The 5,912-nt window shown below is 45.7% G+C and overlaps 1 pseudogene; it reads left to right on the top strand.

Annotated features, from left to right (window-relative positions):
- Positions 1–4,274: 4,274 nt before the first annotated feature.
- LOC109757092 (putative cyclin-dependent kinase F-2) lies at positions 4,275–5,580 on the top strand (annotated as a pseudogene).
- The last annotated feature ends 332 nt before the right edge of the window (positions 5,581–5,912 follow it).

The following is a 5,912-nucleotide window of genomic DNA, read 5'->3' as shown; positions in this document are numbered from 1 at the left end:
ACACTGCTAGAAAAACATGACATTCACGCATCCCGAATGCATTTTGACTTTCAACAGACCAACATAGGTGGCGCAAGAATTTTAGAGAGAATCACCCCAATACATTGTATTTTAGGTGTTATATATCCAAGACGCATCATAGTGGGATATCATCACCTAGCATCATGCACCTTTGTGCAATACTAACTAGGCATATTGCTCACATAACATTGTACTAACTGAGGAAACATAAGACAACCGTATCTTAACATAGATCATGTGGGACTATAGGCCACACAGAATAATAAACGAGGTAGTCTGAAATACCAATCTAAGATACTATGCACTATAACTAGTCTAAGTGATGTTTCATTTAATTGTTTCAAAGATCATATTTACATCTTAACACCGTGGTCTAATTTTCGAGAGAAGGGAAGGAGAACAAACTAGAGATAGGCCACCCTGAATCAAAGAATTAATTTTCATTAGTAAAAAAAGAGCATTAGCAGCATGCCCCAAAAATACTTTCCAAAGAGGGAAAAAGTCGCGTGTGATGCATAACAATGGAGGCGGCTCCCCATGAGAAACCACATGAAGTCAGCAGCTATTTTTAGCCTTGGCTCCAATTCAAATCCTTTGCAAGGATTTGAATTCTTTCAAATTCAAACTTTCCCATTTTCTCCACAACTTTGCACATCTCCTTCTTTTCACATTCGTAGCCTCCCCATGAAATTTCATAGTTTTTGGACACTCCTAGCTGATAGCCCTAGTTGAAATCCATTTGGTTCAGATTCAAATCAATTTGAGTTCAAATTTTGCAAATAATTGGGAACCATTTTTCTGGACCCAAGTATAAATCTTGTACTTCAAGAAATATAGAGCCATAGGGAAATTCCATTCCTACCCCTCCATTCCTTCTTTCTCCAACTTTCTCGTTTAATACAAAAGACAACTAAAAGAAAAAATGAAAGAAGAAGGGTCGACTTACCTTCTTTTTTACATTGTGGCCCAGCCCATCTCCACGTGCTGATTCACCATCAATAATGATTCCTCCTTCAGTTGTATCAAGCATAATATACTTGCAATCGGTGTATCGCCTCGCAGTCGATTTTCCCATAATGATTGCTCCTGAAGTTGTATCAAGCATAGCTTCCCACATAAGATTAATCCCATGGTTGGGGCGTTTTCTCATAGCCTCCTTCATGGGATCCCACGCAAGCCTAGTGACTCACGATCTTCCTCGTTAAAACCTGCGATCTGATATCGAAGTTACCTAATTTTTGCGGGGATAAAACTTGGATTAAAACATGCTGCAACATAAATTCCATGAAGTTACAACTCCTGTAGGCAAAGCTAGAAGCCATTCTTTCCCTTTTCCTCTAAAAGAGAAAGGAAATAAACGCAACTTCACAAGGGTCTGGTTCATAGTCCTTAACACGTGTCATATCACACATAATCCTTAAGACGTGTCATATCGCACACTTTAGTGAAAGTGAGTAAGTTCATACCAGCATCCTATGAAGCCGAGCCTTCAAGTTTGTTTTGTTGAACCATAATGACTAAATGAGGCTTTATCTCAATTTTCTCTATGGCAAAATTGGGTAGTGTGAGTTGTGCATGCATAAAGTTCTCATTCGAAGAAGCATAGTCTCCAAGTTTGTGCCATGATTTTTTGGGTTTTTTTGGTAACAACACAACTAAAGACAAATAAGACATGAACAAAAACTAAATAATTTTTTAACAGGAATTCTAACACAACGACTAGTGACGCGATGCCTCCACAACAACGGTGCAAGAAAAGGTGCTTGATGCCCTCTGTGATCCAGTTTGGATAGCAGAAGGTCCATGTTCCCTTTCCCCAAGGAGTGACATTGGGCTATCAAACCCACGAGAGGACGACAAAGGGTCTCACAAGTTATTGTTATTGAATTAAATTTCAGTTTTCTGCAAAGCAGACCGTACAACCTTTAGGACGAAAACATTTATGATTAAAACAAGCATGGGTATGATGTCTCACTCTCAGAACCTTATATTTTTGATTGGGATCTCATCTTTCTAATAAACATAGCCCTGGAAGATAGTCGTTATGATGTGCTTACTATGCGATTAAGTGGAGGATGTGTCCAAAGTACATCCTGAACATTCACGACCCGCATCAAGAATCAATTGTCTAACCGATGGTCGTTACCTTCACACGGGGTTACCTCGGTTATTAAGAATAGTAATTCAGACAAAATTAATGACTACACCTCATTTGTCCCAATAGGAATTACTTTACGCTACTGTACTAGACATTTCTGTCACTAGTGTTTAGAATAAAATTTCACACATCCTTGCTTCTTACCTCCTCCTTGATCAATTTAACAGGATCCTGGGTGCCTCCAGAGACTTAGAACGAGAGGAAGACAAAAGACAACTCTATTGCAATCACACACATCATGGGTATCTTATATAAGTCAGGATCGGGCTAGTCGATAGAGACAACTTAGACAATTACAATCTCTCGGTACTTTGCATGTGCTCTCTACACATTCCAACACAACAAACCCAAGCAGGACGTCAGGTATTATGTTCTCCTGAGAGTCCGAACCTGGGTAAATCCCTTATTCTTGTTACCATCGCACCAAGTTGCTTAGCTATGGCACCCTACTGAGGGATATGCCAAATTTAGCTCCGACAGGAGGCGCCGGTGGAGGATGATGGCTGGGCTGACATCGGTGGTCTAGTCGGGGTGATGGTTGGTGCAATTGGCTGCGCCATCTCCACGCGACGCAAGGGAGGGGGCGGGGTAGAGAGGAGACAAGGTGGAGGCGACAACCGGTGGGAGGAAGAGGAGGATAGAAGAGAGATTAGAGTTAGGTTTGGGCTGATTAGGCGACGACCAGGGGAATATGGGCCGGCCTGCTGTGGTACCAGCTATACTGCGCTCATGGGCGCAGTTTAGTTAAACTGTACACAAGGAGGTATTGCTAGTTTTTCTTAATTAAAATGCAATAAATCCTATTTAATTTATGTTTGGGGGTTCAAACTAGCTTCCAATTAATTGAAATGTTTGTGTAGCCTCTTTGGACTAAAATCCTAATTTAATTATTAAATGGGTTTGAACTATAAGTGTGTTATGGGTCATTACAAAAATTTGGAACAAATTGCCATACCTTCCTAATAATATTGGAAGGCTAATTATAGGTTCTATGAGAAATTACCATGTGAAATCCCTTGATTTAAATATATCAAATTAAATGCATTTTTTTATTAAATATTGCATTTATAATTAGGGTTTAATCCAAACCCAAAATTAAATTCTTTTAATTATTAAACTTTTTGAAGGACCCACTTAATGAATATGACGCTTTTTCCAAATATTTATGGTTTGGAAATGGTATTTTGGACAACTGGCAATTTTTTATTGTTTTGCTTTAATCAAAAGGTGAGTGTTTGTATTAAAATTAAATAAATATGATGCTTATGATACGATCATGATGCACAGTCACTTCCTATTAAAGTGTGCTACCCCTGGGCTGTTGCAACGTATGACATGGCGACCCTAATATGCTCCACCATTGGCACCTAATACTTCTTTGGCAACATATCGTGAGAGCACAATATATCAGCATGTCAACCTTCCAACAGAGCAAACTGACAAAAAACGCCCCTGTTCAAAAAAATAGAGTAAACTGACAAAGTACCAATCATGCTACAACAATAAAATCATAGACCCATATCGACAGGTCTGAGGTTGCGGCCACCAAAATGTTGATAACAACAACCCGGCGCTGGTCCATTCCCAAAGGGAAATGTAACCATGGTTCTCAGATAACTGCAGGCACGAGCCCACAACCGCAGAACCAACGGTCCATTTCAAACTACTCTGTAGAACCAACGGTGCAGGTGTGTCCGATTTGGAATCCAAGATTGCAAGGGAAAAACGCTGGAACAGGTGCCGGACACACCGCACGGCTGATTGGGAATCGAAGATTGCAAGGGAAAATGCAACCGCCAAGAAAGAAAGAGAAAATGCCTTCAGATTCAGACTCCAAACTGCCAGGTGGTGAAAACGCGGGCGGCAAGCGGCCTTGCACGTGTGGTGTTTGCTGTGCCGGGCGTAACTCGGATTTGAATTTGAATCCGACTCCCATCGGGGCCGCTCCTGCGTATATTTCCATGACGAATCGCGTCGATCGATCCATCCATCAGCTCATCACCCACCTCCCCTCCTCCCTCGATCCACCGCTGCCATCCTCCTCGCCTCCATCAACCGAAGCGTGTAGTCCTTCCGTCGAGCTCGCGCGACGGCGATGGCCGCGCGCAAGCGACCTGCTGCTGCCGTCCTCGGCGCCGGCCACGCCACCACCACCCAAGGATCGCCGGCGCGCTGCAAGAGGAGCCGCGTCAACAACATCCGGAGCAGCGCGGACTACCAGGAGGAGACATGCCTCGGCGAGGGCGGCTTCGGCTGCGTCCTCCGGGCGCGCCACCGCGCCACCGGCAAGATCGTCGCCATCAAGTACGTCAACTGGGAGGACGGGTCCGCGGAGCCCCCTGACCCCGCCGAGCTTCTGCGGGAGGCCGGATTCCTCGAGGCCTGCGACGGGAGCCCTTACGTCGTCGGCTTCGAGGGCCTGGTGCGCGACCCTGATAACGGCGCCTACGGCCTCGTCATGGAGTACGTCGCCGCGCCGACCCTCCATGAGTTCCTTGGAATAGGTGCCGCGGCGGCGGCCCGCCGCTCCCGGAGTCCACGGTGCGCGCCATCATGTGGAAGCTCTTCACCGGTGCCAAGAAGATGCACGACCGCCACGTCGTCCACCGCGACATCAAGCCGGCCAACATCCTCATCGGCCAAGAAGGGGAGCTCGTCAAAATCTGCGACTTTGGGCTGGCGATCTCCTTGTCCGAGCTGCCGCCGTACACCCAGGCCGGCACGGCGTTCTACTTGGCACCCGAGATTCTGCTGGGGAAGGAAGACTACGACGCGCTCGTCGACACGTGGTCTCTCGGCTGCGTCATGGCCGAGATGCTCACCGGCAAGACGCTCTTCCTCGGCGATGATGATGATGACGACGATGACGACGACACAAACAATGAGATCATCCAACTCTGGAGCATCTTCCGCTTGCTCGGGACGCCGGACGACAGGACGTGGCCGGAGTTCACATCGTTGCCGCACACCGCCAAGGCCCTACGACTCCTACCGCCGGGGCACAAGGAGAACAAGCTGCGGGACCTGTTCCCTCAAGAGAAGCTGTCCGACGAAGGATTCCAGGTGTTGCAAGGCATCCTCACCTGCAACCCCGACAAGCGACTGACGGCGGCCGCGGCCCTCAAACACCGATGGTTTGCTGCTCCTCGTCGCGCACCCGCCGCGGCAAAGGTCGACGCTTTGTCGTTTCCGGTAAAGAAGGCACCAAGGATCAAATTCATCCCGCCGGCCATGCCACAGAAGAATCTACTCAAAATTCCCGTCGCTGTGTGGAACGCAGCACAACAAGTGTAATTGAACTCTCCAAATGTATCTGTGATTGGATGATCCATCTATGTAAATGCTTCGATGACTATCAAGCAGAAGTAGATCCTTTGGCGCCTTGATCGCCGGATCGCCCATTAGTGTTGTGTTGGCCTGTTTCTCTGAATTGTATGTGTCATTCTGCACACATCCAGAGAATCAGAGATGTGTAGTTCTGACGTAGTGTTGACATGTTGTTTACAGTGAGTTATACTGGTTTTTCCAAAATCCTCAACTGATGACAAATATATATGTAGAGTACAAATGCTCTAAGCAACAGAAATCTGGAGTGATGGATGAATCGATGGTTAAAAATATCCTGCTTGCGCAGATTTCATGAGAATTTATAGATTTGATAATGGTACTAGTAGTCTAGTACAGCAATTGGACTTGTTCATGTAGTTCAGTGTATGTGTTTCCACCATCTTTT

The sequence above is a fragment of the Aegilops tauschii genome, chromosome 4 (assembly GCF_002575655.3).
Source record: "Aegilops tauschii subsp. strangulata cultivar AL8/78 chromosome 4, Aet v6.0, whole genome shotgun sequence".
Classification (NCBI taxonomy): Eukaryota; Viridiplantae; Streptophyta; class Magnoliopsida; order Poales; family Poaceae; genus Aegilops; species Aegilops tauschii.
Note: the sequence above shows the minus strand (reverse complement) of the source record. Positions and strands in the feature narration are given on the sequence as shown.